This window comes from Nyctereutes procyonoides, unplaced genomic scaffold (assembly GCF_905146905.1).
Source record: "Nyctereutes procyonoides isolate TBG_1078 unplaced genomic scaffold, NYPRO_anot_genome, whole genome shotgun sequence".
Taxonomy (NCBI): Eukaryota; Metazoa; Chordata; class Mammalia; order Carnivora; family Canidae; genus Nyctereutes; species Nyctereutes procyonoides.
This window is the reverse complement of record NW_026575030.1, coordinates 18,610,996-18,631,564: the sequence shown is the minus strand read 5'-3', so window position 1 is coordinate 18,631,564 and position 20,569 is coordinate 18,610,996. Positions and strand designations below refer to the sequence as shown.

The 20,569-nt window shown below is 50.7% G+C and overlaps 1 long non-coding RNA gene across 1 annotated transcript in view; it reads right to left on the bottom strand.

Annotated features, from left to right (window-relative positions):
- Nucleotides 1-20,329, bottom strand: part of LOC129503928 (uncharacterized) — a 35,571-nt gene extending 15,242 nt beyond the window's left edge. The window contains exon 1 of the long non-coding RNA XR_008663259.1: nt 18,648-20,329. This is a non-coding gene — a long non-coding RNA (uncharacterized LOC129503928). The remainder of the gene's footprint in view (nt 1-18,647) is intronic.
- Between the last annotated feature and the right edge of the window lie 240 nt (nt 20,330-20,569).

Here is a 20,569-nt window from a genome sequence, read left to right as displayed (position 1 = left end):
GACTACGGACGTCTCCCCCTGGGTAGTAGCTCCTGCTCAGTCCCTCAGACCTGTGCCTCGCCCCATCGCCCTCATCTCCACATGGCAGCTCCACCCTCCAGGTCCCCCAGTCAGAATGGTCATCCTCGGGATCACTGGGTGGCTCAGCGGTTTAGCGCCTGCCTTCAGCCCAGGGCGTGATCCTGGGGTCCCGGGATCGAGTCCCACATCAGGCTCCCTGCATGGAGCCTGTTTCTCCCTCTGCCTGTGTCTCTCAGGAATAAATAAATATAGATAAAATTTTTTATTACTTATTTTTTATGAGTTTATTTTTTATTGGTGTTAAATTTGCTAACATATAGAATAACACCCAGTGCTCAAATAAATAAAATCATAAAAAAAAAAGAATGGTCGTCCTGACTCTTCTTTCATACAATACGGCCAATCTGTCCGTGTCACACGGCTGAATGGTGGGAAGTAAGTGTAGACTGGTAAGGTCGTGGGCAGCTTTCCAAGGGAGCGCCGAGCATGAGCCTGAACGTGGACGCTGGACCCTGGCCGGTGTTCCCAAGTGTGGCCTCTCGCGCTATGTACTTAAACACCCCACAAACAACAAACTTCTTTACTAAGGATGAAAAAAGATAGCTTACCTGGTAGCAGAGAGCAATCACTCAGCCTTAGGTGTAAAGGATTATGGAGACCTTAGTCAAACTCAATGCTTAAATTTATTAGAGAACCTCTCAGGTGGGACTCCGAGCCGAAGGTCGCCAGGCTCTGTACCACACACGTAATTTCCAGCATGGGCAGGTAGCTGTTTAGAAAAGGAACAGCCCTTTCTATATGAGTATAGGGCCTAATAGCCATTAGGCCCTATACCCCAGAAATACTTGTTTGTCAAAAAAAGGGTCTAACGGGCACCTGGGTGGCTCAGTCGATTAGGCATCTGCCTTAGGCTCAGGTCATGGTCTCAGGGTCCTGGGATCCAGCCCCACATCAGGCTCCCTGTTCAATGGGGAACCTGCTTCTCCCACTCCCTCTGCTTTTGCTCACTCTCTCTCTCTTGCTCTCTGCCAAATAAATAAATAAAGCTTTAAAGCAATAACAAAAACCATATGATTTCACTCGTGTGCTCATATGTGGAACCCGAGAAACAAACAAGGAAGCAAACAAAAAGCAGAAATAGACCCATAAATACAGAGGACAAACTGATGGTTGTCAGAAGGGAGGGGAAGATGGGTGAAGGGGGGGGTCCAGGCTTCCAGGGACGGACCGAATAGATCACAGGGACAAAAGGCACAGCACAGGGAATAGAAGCAGTGGTATCGGGTCAGCATTGTAGGGTGATGGACGGTAGCTACCTTTGTGGCGAACATAATAATATAATGTATAGAAAAGTTGAATCACCATGTTATACCTGGAACTAATGTGTGCGAACTATACTCAAGTAAAAAAAAATTTTTTAAATAAAAGTTTGGGCAGCCCCAGTGGCCCAGTGGTTTAGCGCCGCCTTCAGCCCAGGCCGTGATCCTGGAGACCCGAGATCGAGTCCCGTATTGGGCTCCCTGTGACTGTTTCTCCCTCTGCCTGTGTCTCTGCCTCTCTGTGTGTGTGTGTGTCTCTTATGAATAAATAAATAAAATCTTAAAAAAATAAAAAATAAAATAAATACAAAGCTATCCAACAATAGCCCCCTATAATTAATTAAAGTGTGAAACTTTACAGTCCCTTAAAGTGGACCTCTGTGTGCTACGGGTATGGATTACTCCATGTTCACAAAGGGCTCACGTACCACGTAAGAGCATCCACCTCTCCTGAATCACCAGTTAACCCATTTAAAATGGATACAGGATCTTGAATACATGGTGATTAACTTTTCAATTTAAAGAATTAGGTTTAAAAAAAAAGGAATTGGGTTTGCCTTCTTAGGAATTAAGAAGGCTTTGGGGGATAAGTAGGATGATCCAGATTTCTTTGGAGAAGAAAAGAAGGCACCAAAGGGAAATCTGAACCATGGCTTTCTCTTTTTCTTAAAGAGACCTCATGGAAAAAAATTAAAAATAATAATAAAATAAAATAAATAAATAAATAAATAAATGATACCTCATGGGCCAATGTTTCTTGAAGCTTCTTATTTTTATTTATTTTTATTTTTTATTTTTTGTTTTGTTTTGTTTCTTGAAGCTTCTTCATGCCAGCCGTTATGCTGAGGCTCCAACAGACAAAATGGTTCAAAATCATTCCACTGACCTCAGAGCTGCTCTTTTGGGGCCATTCTTTCCAAGACAGCTGTTGCATTGTTTGAATATTTGAGGATGTTACTACAGAGTTTGATCACATCCTGGATGTCACCTTTTTGTTTAATTTGTTTTCTCCCTTTCCTATATATTTTAATACTTTTACTAATTTTCCTCAATTTACAGTCATCATACAGTAAACCAAACACCTAGAATCTGCAGGCACTTCTACTAGTGCGTCTCAACCCTAACGGTGCATGAGAATCACTCAGGGAGCCTTTCAAAAATCCTGATGCCCGGCAGCACCCCAGACTCCATACATCGGAATCTGGGGTGAGATGCCGGCCTCTGGGTGCTGAGAGCTCGCAGGTGCTTCTCATGGGCGCAGGTGAAACACCATGTCTGACCCTTCCTCCCTCCTTCCTTGCCACTCGGTAAATACCTGTCCGTGTCCGAAGCAGGCCTCCCAATACCGTTGGATCCCATCAGCTCTGTTCTCTAGGAAGGGCCTTGTTCTTCCCGCAGAAAAGTGGTATTTTTTTGGTCTAGAGTTATCAGTTAATATGGCAACCGGGTAACAGGGGAAAAGCCTTCGTGGACATCGCCTATTCTGTTCGGGTTCCTCTCCCTCGATGCTAGAGGAGACACCCACCCTGCCCACATCAATTCCTCAACCCAAAGGTCTCAAAAGAAGGTAGGATGAGTGTTAGTCCAAAGTCCACCCCAAGTGCCCTTCCTGCCTTTGTAGGGCTGCCGTGACAAAGTATCCGAGACAGGGCGCTTAAACCAACAAACGCGTTGTCTCACAGGCTGGAGTCTGGAGCAGGTGCGAGCGGGCCCCGCTGCCCGGGGCTCTGGGGGGACCCCTGCACCCCCTCCCCACGTCACCTGCCCGCCCTCTCTGTGCCCTCCCGGGGCCCTGCTGTGAGGATGCCGCCCGCCCAAGTGCGACCGCGTCCCGACTGACCACACCTGCACCGACGCCAGCGGGTCCTGTCCCCGGGCCCCAGGGGGACGGGAGTCGGGGCGCCGCTGCTGAAGCCGGTGCACCCCGCGGACTCCTTGTGGCTGTTGTCTCGTCGCCCAGGGCCAGGCAGTGGAGACGCTTCATCCCAGCTGCCCTGCGAATCCGGTTGGCTAATCAACCCCTCTCCGGGACTAGGAAGGGGAGCACCTGCCCAGGGCACAAGACAACAACCTGGCTGATTAGATCGGCCTTTTCCACGTTTCTAAGACAGAGAGATGACAAAGCCTGGTTTTATGCTTGTGTGTCGTTCAGATTTTAAGCCGCATTTTTAGCCAGTTTGCTAGTTCCGTGTCTATTAGGAGCAGGGAACAGGTAGCGCTTAATGTGTAATCAATTCATTTTTTTTCTCCTAATGAAGCTGGACAGACTCACACACACACAGCCTGAACCGCAGGCTCCTCCGATTTGCTCCAATTTACCGTGGTGACATCGGCTCAGAGGGTCCAGGAGGCCCTGGGGCCGGCGACGCGCAGCCTTCTAGGAATTTGGGAGATCGTCGCTCCCGGCCAGCTTTCCCCAGTGACCTCGCCCGCGTCAGGCAGCCCCGTTGGTGCCCTGCTTTATGTGCGTCACTTCTTTTTAATGAAATACACCCAAAATGCAGGGGAGTGCAGAGAACAGGGTGACTTGCACCCGCCGCCAGGCTCTGTCAGACCCTAACATCGTCTTCCATATTTGCTTCAGATTTATTCTTTAAATTTTTTTAAAGATCTTATTTATCTATTTGACCGAGAGGGAGCACAGGCAGGGGCGCGGCGGCAGAGGGAGGGCAAGCGGCTCCTCACAGCGGCCGGCCAGGGCAGGCCCTGCGTCAGCCCGAGCCCCGGGCGCCCCGCAGATGTACTTTTTTTTTTTATTCAGTTTTACACCTTTATTTGACATTCAGCGATTAGTTCTCATCCACACGCAGATGTACTTTTTTAAAGCAAAACCCCACAAATAGCTTTGAAGCCTCCGTGTCGCACCCCCCTTCCCTCTGTCTGATCCCAAGGGAAACCCCTGGTCAGACTTGGTGTTTGTTCTTCACATGCGTGACTTGGCCCTTTACCGCGCATACACATCCATAAGCAATCCGTGGTTTTTTCAAGTATTTTTCACGTAATCTTACTGGAATCATACTGTAAACTTAATAAAACTGATATAATGTTAATAGATTATAATAACAAAGTTCATATAAAATAAAAACTAAATAGCTAAATAATATATGGAAGATGATTTAAAAATACATATTAGGGCAGCCCGGGTGGCTCAGCGGTTAGCGCCGCCTTCGGCTCATGGTGTGACCCCGGGTGCCGGGATCGAGTCCCACGTCGGGCTCCCTGCATGGGGCCTGCTTCTCCCTCTGCCTGTGTCTCTGCCTCTCTCTGTGGCTCTCATGAATAAATAAATAAAATCTTTAAAAAAATAAAATAAATTCCGGAGGGTTTGGCGGAGAAGAGCATCTGGCATCCTCCAGAGCAGCACGTATATAGCTGCTTCCTTCCCTAAGACCCGAGACAGCAAAGTGGGTGAATCGTACGGCGGGAAAGTCAGACTGCAGAACCAGGTCCCTTTATACACGGTGACCGCTGGAGGGAGGCCACTGGGACAGAACGTGTGCTATTTAAATTTCTTAGGTTGAAGGCGACAAAAAGAGCAATAAAAAGACTCTAGCTAATTTAAGCAAGACAAAATGGACTTTGTCGGAAGGGTATTGGGATCAAAGGGATGCTGGGCAGGTTGTGCAGTTTGCAACTCAGGCCGCGGGGAACCATCCCTGTCATCCCTGTGAGTGGCGCTTCCTAGAGTCGTACAGTTTACTGCCTACATACTCAGCAGCCCGGTTGGAATATCTGATAAACGACTATTCCTCATACATCTGTGCTGGAGGATCAGGTCAGGTTCGCTTTTATTTTCGTTGTTGTTAAAATCTGCTGTAGATCAATACCTGGGTAAATTAAAGAAATGTAAATTACCAAGAATGAAATACCCCCCCCCCCCGATGTCCCGGTAGTGTCGATTCCCGCAGAAGTTCCTAAATGCTCAGTTTCTGAACTTCCCTCACACGGGACTGGTCATAACACAGGTTGGGAAATAGCACCAGCCCACAAACCCCACTTGGATCACGCTGTGAGTGGCCCTGACGTAGATTATCCCAGGGCACGGGATGCCGGGGTGGCTCAGAGGTTAGCACCGTCTTCGGCCCACCGTGTGATCCTGGAGACCCGGGATCGAGTCCCACGTGGGGCTCCCTGCACAGAGCCTGCTGCTCCCTCTGCCTGTGTCTCTGCCTCTCTCTGTGTGTCTCTCATGCATAAATAACAATTTTTTTAAAAAGGTGACAAATAAATGTGGGGAAAAAACTATAGATTTCAGCACCTTACAGAAATTCAGAAGCCCTGTTACCATATTAAAGGTTCTGAGAAGTCCTGCAAGAAGGAAACCTGCTTAATTGTGTTTAATCTAGTGCTTCCTGAGCTCATGGAGACCTTTTTTAACGTAAAATCCAGTAACACCCCACGGCTTAGTGTTTCAAGAGCTAAGCCATCCTAGGAAAGCCCTCCCAGGTGATAGATGTTCTCCAGAACGATGCGACTCAAATTTTTAAAATAAAAAAAATAATTTAAACAAACCAGAGAGCTGGGTATTTACAGAAACGGATGAATTATTTGCCAAGAGCCGTTTTACAGCATCCGTCAAGCACCACCATAGCTTCCGGTTTGCAGGCTCGGGGTTTTGTATGTTCAACCTTGTTAACACGGGGTACATGTCTGCGACTCCGGACCTTCTGTCTCTGGAACATTCCTTTCCCACGGCCCCCTCCCAGGTGGCTCAGAACCCTTTCCGCGTGCGTCTGGGACCAAGCCTCCTCCGAGGGAAGGCGTATCTTTATGCCAGTACGTGCCTGGTCACCGTGGTTTGCGAAACCAGATTAATAGCCCGGGCCATCCCTCATACGCCGTGTGCTTGTGTAATAACAGGCCGCCGTGGGTGAGCAACACACCTGAGAGCAGCACTAACAACCCATCTGGGCAAGCCTGGAGGTGGGGCCCATATTAATAAGTATAATGAAGGCCTTGTCCTCTTCACGGAGGGATTAGGATCTTGTCCCGGGTCCCCCAGTGGGTCAGGGCGGCCGCCTGGGCAGTCAGGACCAAAGGGTGGGACACAGATTGACCAGCAAGTCGAGAAACACAGACAAATAGATAATCGATGGGCTGACGTGATATCGTAACGATATTGATGGATGTTAGAGACAGCGCACGATGAGATATTATCTACGTTTCTAGACTTTGTGGCCAAGTGCCCAGAGCCAGTATCTATGTCAAGCAGTGACTAACGTCAGAAGCCACTGTCCTACAGGCCTCACCCGAGTTAGCTCACGTAATGGTCACGTTGTCAACCCTGAGAAATGGGTACTTTTGGTCATTCCCCGGTGACAGGGGAGGCCGCGCGGCACGCAGGGATGCAGTACCCAGCCCACCGGTGGGCAGCGGAGCTGGGCTTGGAGCCGGCCTCGCTGCAGCGGAAACCCACCCCAGCAGCCGCAGCTGCCCCCAGCCCCGCCCGTCCCCGGGAGGCCCGGTCCCTTTGCCCTGCTGAGCAGCCTTCACTCAGCCTTCACTCAGCAGGGCTTTACCCTTCTCTATCTTGCTTGCTTTTTTCCTTTAACCACAGGGGGCATACGGACAGTCACCACCCCCGGCACCCGTACCCCGGATCTCCATGGCTTGGTCCTCATGACGAGCCATTACCGCAAACCAGGCTGGAGGTACAGTTTCACCTACAGACGAGGAGGCCGAGCCTCCACCCGAATCCCTACCTGCCAAAGGGCAGAACCAAGTGCTCGGAGTCCTCGTGGGCTTAACCTAAGTCTTTGAAATACTCTCTTGGACTCCGTTTCCTCCCCTGCTAAATAATAATCTAGAAAATGTCTAAGTTATTCCTTTTTTTGTCGTTGTTCTTAAAGATTTTATTTAGTTATTTGGGAGGGAGAGAGAAAGATCATGGGGGAGGGGTGAGCAGCAGAGACAGGGGAGGAGCAGGGAGCTGAGCAGGGAGCCCGATGCGGGGCTTGATCCCAGGACCCCGGGATCATGACCTGAGCTGAGGGCAGACGCCCAGCTGAGCCACCCGGGCGCCCTTCTGAGTCACCCTTAGGGTAACTCCTGAGCCATTACATTTGGAGTCAGGGAATGCCGTGAAGATGAACGTCAGGCGCTAATAAGCCAGTTCATGACAAACCTGCATCATATACTGTATTTCAGGAATATCTCATTGATGCATGCGGCCCGTCAGCCCCTAAGATCTAATCCAGGACTCCGCTGGTGGTTGCCCACAACTGGTCGCCGAGCACCCCTTCAGCTCCCTCCTCCGCCTGAAGTATCCAGACAGGGGGGCCTTTGCTCACAGTGTAGGATTCCCTGAAAGCGCCCTCCCTTACCCTCCTCCTACCCAAGCCTATCCCTTGGCCAAGGCCCATCTCCAAGGCCCCTGACACCACTCTGAGCCAGCCACAGCTGCAGGAGTTGCAGGGGTCTCAGCAACAGTGGGTTGGGAAATGCGCGACCACCAGCTGTCTGGGGAAAAAAGGTCTTGATGTGCAGTCTTTCTTGATTTCTGTGGTGTCACCACTTCTCCCATAGCCGGTTCAAAGCTCCCACCCTGGCACCCCTGAGTGTAGGTGGGGAGGGGGACTGTCAGTCTGCTCAGCCGGTATGGGCAAACTCCTGCACTTTGGACACCTCCTCTTCCCTGACTGTCTCCTAGATCATTCTAGAATGTGTCCTTCCCCCATCACCAGCTTCCCCCCCCCTTCAACCCAGGCCTTCACCTCCTGCCTGAACCACAGGGACAGTCTCCTCCTTGCTCTCTCTGCCTGCAGACCCTCCTCACTCCTGTGCGGCCCCATGCTGCCCATCCTTGAAGTCCTGCAAACCCATGGTTTTCAGTGAAAAGTTAAACATTGTTGGATATACAAGCTCTCCGTGACCTGCCCTCTATCCACCTCTCCATCCTCACACACACCCCAAAACACTTGCTCTCTGTGCCCCTGGACCTTCATACAGCCTAACGTGCCTTCTTTCCCGTCACAAATCCCACTCCCCACTCTGGGCTCATCAGCGTCATCCTCTTCCTCCAGCCCCTGTGTCTCCACATTTCCATGGTGTTGGAGAACTCGGTGGAGGAACCTAGTATGGGAAATCGTGGCCGGGTCTGTGTGCCTCTGCCTTTCCCTCCCTCTCAAGCTCACAAGCTCCTGGAGGGCCGGGCCCTGGAGCAAGCCTCCTATTCTTCAGTGCCTGGCACCATGTCCTGGCTGATGGGAAAGCCTCTCTGGTCTGCAGGGGGTGGCACCAGGGAGTCAATGGGGCAAGGCAGTGGGCATGGGCAGAGCCAAGGACCTCTCCCACCAAAGCCTAGGACGGCTCCCAGCAAACAGAGGTATAGGTGCAGGGAAGGGACTGAGAATTCCCTGTCGTGGCCGAGGATCCCAAGACTCCACCTGTATCTGTTCTCTCTGCCCCGCTCCCTGGCTGGACGGAATGCCCCATCTTCCTACTTACAACCCCATCTCTTAGGCTCTGTGTCTTTTCTGTTGCTTTAAATGGAATAATTATGGGTTCAAAATGGCCTTTTGACCACATGTGAAGGGCTCTGGTCCAAGCCTGACCCCAAGGGTGGTGGGAAGCTGTTCTTCTTTCCCCAAAAACATTCAAACTTAGGTCCTGGATTGCATAGATAATGTTCTGGATTTTAGGTAGTTTCCTTAAAACGATTGCCCAAAAAAGCGCCTTTGGCACGTCAGTTCTGCTCCAATTACTAAGAGACCAGTCTCTTCTCTCCAGGTGGTTTTCCATCTAAAAAAAGGAAGTTAGTGACCACGTGATCACTAATACCACTGACAGCGTGGTTCTAAGTCAGTTCCTCTCTCTGTGTCCTAATTTTCTCATCTGTAAGATGGGAGTAATAGTGTCTACCCATCTCAGAAGTCTGCTGAAGACCAAATGAGATCATGGATATAAAAGTACCATCGTAGGGATGCCTGCGAGGCTCAGGAGGCGAAGCGCCCAATTCTTAATTTTGGCTCAAGACGTGATCTCAGGAGTGTGAGACTGAGCCCGTGTGGGCTTTCGTGGTGGGAGTGGAGGCTGCTTAAGAGTCTCTCTCTCAAAAAAAAAAAAATAATAATAATAATAAATAATAATAAATAATAAAAATAAAAAATAAAAAAAAGATTCTCTCTCGCTCTTCCTCTGCCCCACCCCTGCTCTCTCTCTCCCTTTCTAAAATCAATCAATTAATTAATCAAAATCTATAACAAAGTACCTTTGGAGCTGTATCTATTAGTTATTATTTGTGAAAGTTAATCATTGTGCTAAAAATCCTTTATGAACATTCCTATGTGATTTAACTGCATTTAACAGGAGTGTAGTCATCTCAGAAATGTTCATTTAAAAGAAATGCAAGCGGCAGCCCGGGTGGCTCAGCGGTTAGCGCCACCTGCAGCCCAGGGCATGACCCCAGGGTCCCGGGATGGAGTCCCACTTCAGGCTCCCTGCATGGAGCCTGCTTCTCCCTCTGCCTGGGTCTCTGCCTCTCTCTCTCTCTCTGTCTCTCATGAATAAATAAAATATTTAAAAAAATAAAAATAAAAGAAATGCAAGAACACAGTAGGGTCCCCTAAGTGAGGACTCCTTACATCTTCGGATGAGGCCTCCTCCGGGTGAGCTGCAGCAGACGCTGCGGCCAAGCCGCGTCGGTGGCTTCTTTCCCGCGTCTCTAATCCCCAAGATCCGCGCAGAGGACTGGCCTTTGGGATCCAGGCCTGCCTGTTCACTCTCAGGCTTGTCCCGAATGCTCAGCCAGCCTTTTAACAGAGCCGCTGAAGACAATTAAAGTCACTTGTCTTTGCCAGGTAGAGCATAACAAGGTCATTCTACTCTTCCAGAACGTCATCTTCCCACCATCATCAGTTTATAGTCGGTGGTGTGATTACTCAGCTCTTCGGAAGCAAGGTCAAGGCTCAGAAGTAAGCCAGGCCTCCCTTTGGTCGTCGTGATCGTGCCCACGCTCCGCCCTCCGTCCCGGGTCTCCACGCACAGTAAAAGTCAATGTAGGAAATCTTTATAACGTCCTTGAGAATCAGTTCTCCCTCAGTGGCTGAAGCCAGCGACAGCATGAACGACAGCATGTCACTCCCCTGCTCTTGCCTCAAAATCATTGCAGCCCCCATCCCAGGCTGCCAACCAAAGGGCGATGCGCCCTGTAATTCCGCCTCGTGGACTGGCAGAGAAGCTCTCGTTCGCGTAAACAGCCATCGGCTCCAGCCTCCCCGGCACGTTCCCCTGGAGCTCCATGGCCACCCAGCCCCTGCCCCTGGAATGCCCCCTGGACTGCACTTTCTGTGACAGGTGTTTCAACGGATGCTCGGAATAAAAAGATGAATTCTAAGCAACCTAACTTTTGCATCAATGTATAGTGACTTGGTCTATAAAGGTAGACAGGGACGGACGACCAGGTGACCACCTACCGGGAACATTTTGTCTTGCAACAACACAAAAACCTCTGCTGGGGGAAGATGCTGATCGCAGAAGAATGACTTACCTCACCCCCCCACCCCAAAGCAGAGAGTTAGCCAAGGCCTGCTGTCCCCTGACTAGCAAATCAGGAACATCCTCTTGCTATTAGAAAGGCTGCTCATAAAAAATAAATAAAAAATAAAACATAAAAAATAAATTTTAAAAAGGCTGCTCATTACGAAGGAGGCACGACAGCAGAACCCCTTGGTGCTTCTGTGAAGGGACAAAATATCGTTATTCATAATAAAATAACATAAAATAATAATAATTATAGTATTATTATCAAAATATTATTATTGTAAAAACTCCGATATTTGTCTTTTTTTTTTTTTTAGCTTTGGTATTTGTAAATCGATTTACATAAAAACCATGCTGTTCTCATGTTTGACGTCCTGCTAATTGAGCACCATACCGGCTGGTGAAAGGCTGAGTTGTTTCCACATCTGTTGGTAAATAGTCCCTAAAGCAAGCTTCCCTGCAGTCCTCCTCCTTGTGCCACCCTGGCCACCCAGCCTCTTCCTCTGGGCTCCCCCCGAAACACACACCTGTCCAAGACCCAGCAAAGAGTTAGCAGCTGGCCCTAAAGTGTCCCCCAGGACGTGTGCTAGGCCAGTTCTCTGGCCCACGCCCATTCAGATGGGGGGAACATGCCATGCTGGCTGTTAACCATTTTATTACCTCTCCTGCCCATCTGTGCTGAGATGTTTAGGACAGACCAGCCTCTAGGGTTCCTGCGCTCCGTGCCCCCACACTCTGCTCTGGACTCTGCGGCAGCCAGGTGGCTCCAGAAAGCCATGGAGCGAATGCTGAGTGCCTGGCCAGGCCCTTCTGTAACTATGAGGGAGGGGTGGGAAATGTCCTCAGTGACTAGCACTGAAAATTGGCCTTGCCCCTCGGCTGTGCCCCAAAGGTCCGGGCTGGGTTCCTCTTAAAAACCAGAAATAATAACACGTAACAGCCACATGGGCAAGTCCCCAACCTGCCATCTGCATCAATTTCCCTCTGTTCAATCCAATGGAGAGAGATAATAACCTATCTTGGGCTTAATTAACATCTGGGCCCGCTGCTGGGAGATTCCCAAACCCACAACTCCCTGTAATTGCAAACCCTTATTTATTTGGGCACTTTGATGACAGCCTCATAATGGGAGCTGTGGCCCCAGCCCCACCCACAGACTCTTACTGGCAGCGCCCACCTCCCCCCCAGCCTCCCCACCAACCCCTCTCTATTACTCTGCTGCCCACCTGCACCCAGGCCCCCAGGATCCCTGGCCCTTAATCCCTCTGTCCTGTGTCCTTCTGTGCTTATAGGGCCTCAACCTGGAGAGCGAGACTTCCCATCTGCCCATTACGTACTCCACCTCCGTGCAGTGCATGCGCTTTGGCCGTGCATACGGTAGGCGCTGAACACTCATCAGCCGTCTTCCTTTCTCCTCCGTTCTACTCTTTAATCCCCAGGTCTCTCACCTGAAAACTGAGTCATTGATGCCTCCCCTGCCTGCCCCCGTGAGTGGTTATGAGCTTCAGGAGAGAAAGTTGTATCTCTTACAACGTTAGAGAAGTGCCACCGACCCGGAAGGGCAGCCTCCTCCTCAGGACAGAGGATAGCGTGCTGGCCAGACGCGCCTCCCATGGGGACAGTCCCTGGTGGGGCCACGCCAGGGAGGATCTGGCCTCCTGTAATGCAGATCCTGAGGAAACACCGGGTCTCCACCCCCAAGAAGTTTGGGGGAAGCGGCACCCCCAGGAAGTAACATAGAAGGACAGAGAGGGGACGACTGGGTGGCTCAGTGGTTGAGCGTCTGCCTTTGGCTCAGAGCATGATCCCAGGGTCCTGGGATCGAGTCCCACATCGGGCTCCCTGCATGGAGCCTGCTTCTCCCTCTGCCTGTGTCTCTCATGAATAAATAAATAAAATCTTAAAAAAAAAAAAAAAAAAAAAAAACAGGACAGAGCAGACTCGGCCACCACGTGGCCATAACCTGTCTCGGCCACAGTGTCCAACCCCCTGGGGCCCCCCGACGCCTGCCCTTTGGGTCCCTCCCAGAGGACAGCAATGAAAATTCCTCACTTTTGTATCACACTTTTCCATAAAAAGTGGCTCATAGTCTTGATGTTCTTTGAACCGCACGATACCGTAAGGTAGCACGAGGATCCCGACTCACAAACGAGGGCACTTGACCTCAGGGACTGAACTTCTCTGTGCAACGTCACACAAGGAGCCTGGCAGGAGGAGAGAGGGGCTGCGAGCCAGCCTCTGAGTTGGACCCTGTGTGTCTCCCGGGGGTGGTGACCTCTGGAAAAGACGCGGCTTAACGCCTTTATCTTCCTCTTTCTTTTCTTCCTTCCTTCCTTTCTTCTTTTCGTTCCCCCTTGATAATAGCACGTGCATTTCAACTATTTGCAGGTTTATTTCTAAACATATCAAAGAATAAAGGCTAAGAAAGCGAGGCCATATTCCATTAGCACCTGTGGCAGTAAATTTCCAAAAAACCCTGTCGGGTCCCCTAAGCCTTTTCTAAAATACCATTTTGAATTAAAACATTTCTAAAATGCATTATGCAGTTCTTTCTTTTAAAATTAGATTAGATGAAAATAAATAAATAAAATAAAATTAGATTAGGGTATTATACGTATACCATGCTAATAAACAAAATAAATAATCCCACCAGCACAGCACAGTACAAAGCATAGAGTGCAAGTTCCCCGTCCTGCCCACCCTCTGGGTCCATGCGCAGACTCCGCCGGCTGGTAGAGACATCTCCGACAGGACACCTCTATGAGACCCCCGGCTGGGGCTGGAGTCCATGGCGGCCCTTCCCGAGTCTGCAGCCACCACTCCCACATCTGTTAGTTCCCACTCTCGCCTAGAGAGCAGAGCTGTGCCTCTCGCGAGCGTCCGGCCCCCCGGGGGGAGGAGCTGGGCCTCTGTGGGGAAGAAGAGCCCAGGCATCTCCCCTCAAGTGAGCAGAAGGGAGCGCGAGGGCCTCTGCTCTGCCCCGCACACTGGGGAACAATGAGCTGACCACACCTCTGCAGCCCCACTGACACCTGTGACACACCGCAGGGAGGCAAATCTTAGGACTTTTCAAGCACCAAAGCTGCCCCTCCAGGCGCTGGGCTGTCTTCAGGAGAAAGATCTGCTCCCAAGATGCCAGGAATTCCCAGACCCCCTGTGGAGGAGACAGCCACCTCGATCATTTCATTTAGTCCTAAAGATCTGCTCCCAAGATGCCAGGAATTCCCAGACCCCCTGTGGAGGAGACAGCCACCTCGATCATTTCATTTAGTCCTGAGCGAATGTTTGCACCATCTGTTTCAGAAAAGTTCCTCGAGGGGTGCCTGGGTGACTCAGCGGTTTGGTGCCTGCCTTTGGCCCGGAGCATGATCCTGGGATCCCGGGATCGAGTCCCACGTTGGGCTCCTTGCGTGGAGCCTGCTTCTCCCTCTGCCTGTATGTCTCTGCCTCTCTCTGTGTCTCTCGTGAATAAATAAATAAAATCTTTATAAAAAAGAAAAAGGAAAAGAAAAGTTCCTCGAACTCTGGGTCCTGAGCAAACCCAAACAGGACCGGGCACCAACCAAATGATGCATATGCCTTCACAGCCTCTTGTCAATAGCAATTCCTCCTTGATCCTCCTGAGGTCTTTGCTCAAATATACCTGAGCGAGGCTGCATTTCCCAGCTGCTCTTGTAGGTACCTGTCTCTGTGAGCTGAGCTCTGGCCAACAGGATGTGGTCAGAAGTTGTGTGTGTCCCTTACAGGCCTGCCCATTAAAATCTCCAAAAGCTCGTGCACACTCTTTTTTTAATCTACTGGAGGACACTGTCTGGTAGACGCAGAAGACCTGGAGAGAATTCCAAGGCACTGGGGTAGTAGTCAGCAAATGTTTTCTGTGATGGGCCGGATTAATAAATATTTTAGGCTTGTGGGCTATGTGGTCTTTGCTGCAGCTACTCAACTGTGCTCTTATAATGCAAAGCGGTCATAGACAGTAGGTGAACGAATGAGTGAGATTGTGCTCCAGTAAAACTTCATACGCACAAGCAGCCGGCAGGCCCAATTTGGCGGACTCCTGCTCCAGAAAATGGTGGAGTCACAATACAGACAGAGCCTGGGCCCCAGAATGACAGTTCGACCACCAAGACTGTTCATTCAGAACAGTGCATAGGTGAGCGATAAGCCCTTACTACGTTAAGCCGGTGAGTAGATTTGTTAAAGCAGCTGGAATGCCTCACCCTAACTAATTCTACCCACCGTATTCTATTCCTTCTGGTTGCCAAGTTCACGCGTCAGGAAACGGACAAAGGAGAAAGGAAACCCAAATCTTATTCTGGCCTTTAGAAGTACAGGGTTGGAGAGAGGTTGCAGGTAGATTTTCAAACACATCCTCCAACCACCTTCCCACCCCACCCCCAACAAAAAAAAAGCTCTAGAAAGCTATGCTTCCTCTAGAACCTAAATCGGGCAATATTTCATGACTCCTTTGAGACCATTTTGATGGTTGAAGAGGATGATCGTCTCTCATGGGAAGCCCTCTATGACTACCCCCCTCCCCTGAATGGATTGGGGTGGGTTGGCTGCCCATCCTCTGTGTGTCCTCAACTCTTTACACGCAAAATTGACCACACCTCCTTTGATGTTGGATAGATATTACATGTTTTGGTCTTTTCCAATGGATTATGAGCTCCATGAGGGCAAGGGCTGCTGGACGTTTCTGTCCTTGTTTCCCACCCTCATCCCCCCCATCTCAGACTCCCTCCCACCCCACCCCCACAACCAGCACAGTGCTTGGCACACAATGCTTGGTGCATTATAAGGGCACACAGTAGATACGTTATACATGTTTCTCCTGTGATGGGGAGCACAGGAATGAATGAATGAAGACCTGTGACGGTTAAGGTCAAAATTACCTACATGATAGATTGGGGAACTATATCACTCTCACCCAACTAGAACACTTTGAGAGTGAATGGTGGCTCTGCTCCTATTATGCAATGACCTCGGGCATAACTGGGACCATCCTGAGCAAACCAGCATCGATGGCCAATCCCAGCGGCAGGCGTCTTTGGATCATGGTCTCCAGGGATAAAGGGCATTCTTAAAGGAAATTGGTGATTTCTGTTAGGTTAAGGACCTTTTAAGATAAAAAATAAACAATAAAGGAAAACTCAGAGCACAATGGAAAGGAAAGGGTGATGCGATTTGAAGCTTTTCTTGGCAGGAATGTGGGAGGATCAACATAGCTCTCTCATTGCGCTATGAGTTTTCACTGATCGTTTCACACTAACGCCAACCACAACAGCTTGAGTTTACGGTACAGCTCATATTCACCCTTGAGCACAGTCCCAGGCATACCCACAGGAACACAAACACACACACGCACACCACAGTTTCATGAGGACGAGAGGATCCTAAGTGTTCCTATTTGTGCTCTATCTAGAGTGTTTCCAATAAAAACCCGGAACCTCCACATTTCTACAAAGCAATCTAAAGAATTGTTTAGGACTGTGTCCATTTCAGAAACGTCTGAGAGATGAATTAAATTCTGATTGCAGGGGATCCCTGGGGGGCTCAGGGGTTTGGCGCCTGCCTTTGGCCCAGGGCGTGATCCTGGGGTCCCGGGATCGAGTCCCGCATTGGGCTCCCTGCATGGAACCTGCTTCTCCCTCTGCCTGTGTCTCTGCCCCTCTCTCTCTCTTTCTATGTCTATCATGAATAAATAAATAAAATCTTAAAAAATAAGTAAATAAATTATGATTGCAAATATTTGTGGAAAGTTTTTGGGAAAGGGGTGTGTGTGCGCGCGCACACGTGTGTGTGCCTGAGTATAGGACCCTAGTCACAGTAGATGATCCGGGCTGATGATCACATGCCGACAAAATGAATCCCATTACAAAGAACAAATAAAAATCCCACCAGAGAGCACAGGCGGCAGCCACGCTCTCCTGCCACACCTGATGGAAGAGACTGGGCTGGAGACAGAGCCACGGAGTACACAGGGCTATCTGGAGTGTCAGACGGAAAGTTAGCCCATAATCTTTCCACATAGGGCATGCCATTTAGACACCCACCTACTGTTTCCTATTCTTAATAGATTACTTCTCATTTTGCCTGTTTTCCCTCCGTCGGTCCTGGAATGTGCTTCATGGAAAATGTTCCTGCCCATGACACATTCGCGCTATGGGGGAGCCCCACTAAGGCTCACTCGTCCCCACTGTTATCTCGATCTAAATATTCCAGGAGCAGCCACTCCTTTCCTGCGCTACCCTTGACAAAGCACCTGTTCGTCCAATTTTTTAGATTTTGGACCTCAAAACGATCTGAGAGGAAGTTTGAATATTACTATCTCTGTTTCGCAGAAAGAACTGGCCCCCCAAAGGAGATTTGTTTGAGGTAAAGAACGACTGTCTAGGAAAACCAGGGCTGGCACCGGATCCCAAGTCCGGTTTTCGTCCAGCCATTTCGTAGAGCCTTGTGCACAGGAATGGGCCTGCCACCCTCCCCAACCACCAACCCCATATCTGTCAGCTAGTATGGGACATTTGCTAAGACCGAGGTCAAGGAATGGAACGGTGGAGACACAGTGTAAGGCTAAGACTTCCTTTGACCTCAGCAGCGTGAACACGTCCAAACAGGTCTGGTCAGCCGTGGACTCTGGGAGCTCTCCTCTGCGGCAACAACTGCGGCAGGTACGAGAGGATGGGCCTCCCACAGCTCAGGGCACCTGCACATCCCTTTTGGACAAGCACTATTTGGTTTGGTCTAAGACAACCAGGAGCACCTAAGCACGTGGTGCTTTTTTTTTTTTTTTAAGATTTTATTTATTTATTCGTGGAAGACGCAGAGAGAGGCAGAGACACAGGCAGAGGGAGAAGCAGGCTCCATGCGGGGAGCCCGATGCGGGACTCGATCCTGGGACCCCAGGATCACACCCTGGGCCAAAGGCAGGTGCCAAACCACTGAGCCACCCAGGGCTCCCCCATGGTGCTCTCTTAAAGAGATGAGCTCTTCCACTGGAAACCAGGTGGTGAACAGTTTTCCCTGAGAATCCAAGAATCGGGGGCCCTGGGGTGCAACGTGGCAGGCAAAGGCGAAGACAAGCTTCTCTGCAGAGGAGGCCTTGGCGGACGACAGACAGCAGCCGTAAATAAGGAACTGCTGCTGCTGGTTTTGCAGACTGAGATGGTGCCTGGGAATCATCTGCAAGCCCTGAACTGGAACACAGAACTGAAAGCCCGCTGATGCGGACCCTGTGGCCCCACCCACCCCCCTCCCTCCGTGAGCTCACATGACCTTGGAAACAGCACTTTTTTTTTCTTTCTTTCTTTCTTTTTTTTTTTTTACTTTCTCTTTTTCTGTATGAGTTCAGCAGCAAGAGTGGAACCTTCGGGAAGATGGTTATGGTGTCAGGACATCTGTAAAGTGAGGAGAGGTGCTCCCTGCACCAAAATGTTTCTTCCTGCCTCCTTCCATCATGGTGCCCCCAAACCCCTTCTTATTTGGCATTTTATATCTCAGGGGCTCTGAAGATTCAAGAGTCCTCTATTAAAATGTTAACTCCCTAGGGACGCCTGGGTGGCTCGGTGGTTGAGCAGCTGCCTTCAGCCCAGGGCGTGACCCCGGGGTCACAGAATGGAGTCCTGCATCAGGCTCCCAGTGGGGAGCCTGCTTCTCCCTCTGCCTGGGTCTCTGCCTCTCTCTCTGTGTCTCTCGTGAATAAATAAGTAAAATCTTTAAAAAATAAAAATAAAATGTTAATTCCCTAAAAGGGGCATTTAGGGAAGAGACATCCACTGTAGGCTGTGAAACAATAGCTTGAGGAGACAAAATCACGGAGCTTACCCCTTGCAGAAGGGAAGGGAGCTTCTCATGCACACAGTTGGCCACGGCCCGAGGAGGGACCCCGCTCGTCCTGCTGAGTCTCGAGGGGAGGGCAGGGTGGTGCCTTGGGAAGAGGTTGGCTGCATCCTGCTGAGAGATCCACCTTGGGCGAGTCCTCTTATGCTCCCTTACCTGGCCCTGACCTGGCCCTCAGATTCAGTGTCGGTCCCCATTTTGGGACCCACTGAGGCTTCCGAGCTTTGAGGTGGTGGAAGGGCTGCCTGGCCTAGCCAAGAGCACTTCCACATTAAACCCTGGATGGGGACGGGGGGTCCAGGCCACAGTGGGTCCCCGAGACGAGCCCTGATCCCCAGAGTCCCGGGTCAGAGGTGTCTTCTATTGTGTCCCACTAGGGATGGGATGTAGGGATGCAGGAAAACACCCGAACTTAACCTCTGTTCTCCTTCAATTCATGGCACTAATGCTGGAAGCCTTGCTATTACTCGACCGACCAGTCCACTCCGCTCCTGAGGGGCCTGAGGCCACGGAGGGAAGTGATTGGATCAGGTTACTGCAGAGGGAGGGGCTCCAGGTCACTCCGAGGACTGCCCCCAAGGCTCTTCCTTCGGGCTTCCTGCCGCGCTGCAGCAGCATTCAAGCCTTCTGAACCTTCCTGTGACTCCAACCCGAGGGACTGAGGCTATAACCTTGGGGCTGACATGAGCAGGAAGGGGACCCCAACTCCATCCAGAGCCAATTCCAAACAAACCATCTTTCTTCAAAGTAGAACCAACCCTCCCGAGGAAGGCCAGGGAAGCTCCAAGGAAACTCTTAGGAATCGAGTCTACCTCCTGTAGAGGAGTCAGTTGAACCCCAATCCTCCCTCTTTTATAAATATATGTCCTCAAACCCTTGAGAGGCTCAGCCGGTTAGGCAGCCAACTCCTGATTTCAGCTCAGGTCATGATCTCAGGGTCGTGAGATTGAGCCCCACACTGGGCTCCATGCTGGGCCCAGAGCCTGCTAAGGATTCTCTGTCTCCCTCTCCCTCTCCCCTCCTCCCATCTCACACTCTGTCCATCTCTCTCTCTAGCAACAAAAAGAACAACAACAGGGACCCCTGGGTGGCTCAGCGGTTGAGCATCTGCCTTTGGCCCAGGGCGTGACCCCGGGGTCTTGGGATCGAGTCCCATGTCGGGCTCCCATGCAGGGTTTGGCACCTGCCTGCAGCCCAGGGGGTGACCCTGAAAGCCCGGGATCGGGTCCCGCATGGGGCTCCCTGCGTGGAGCCTGCTTCTCCCTCTGCCTGGGTCTCTGCCTCTCTCTGTGTCTCTCATGAATAAATAAGTAAAATCTTTAAAAAAAGAAAAAAAAAAGGAACAACAAAAAACAAAGGAGCCTCTACTCCCCCATCCAGGCAATGCCCTGTTGTCCCACCGTTCCCCTGGCCGGAGCACTCCTCCCGGTCCCTCCGCAGCCTTTCCCGGGGCCAGCTGCCACAAGGCTCTGTGCTAAGCTTGGTGAATCAGAGATGCCTGAAGACACACGCCTGTCCTTGGCTATCCAGGCGACCAGGACAGACACGGATGATTAATAATCATGATGCAATGGGAAGAGCTCCCCCACCCTCAAACTAGACCTGCTCTTCTAGGGTGAGATCTCGTCGGACCAGATCTCAGGGCAGAAGCGAGAGGAGCCAGGTGCCTCTGGGGGCCGCCTCCCCACCCACCCGGAGCATTCCGGCCCCAAAGACACCACCCGCCCTTTCCACCTCCAGCATCAGGCGGCCAGGACACACTCATTCACACCTGGTGGCAGGAGTGCCCCGTCTACGAATGGCGTGACAGACACTATCAAGCGTCCGCCATGCATGAAACATAGAGAAAGGGGGAAATCGCAGAGAAATTCAACTGCCACTTTCTGGGATCCCAAAGCTAAAAATCT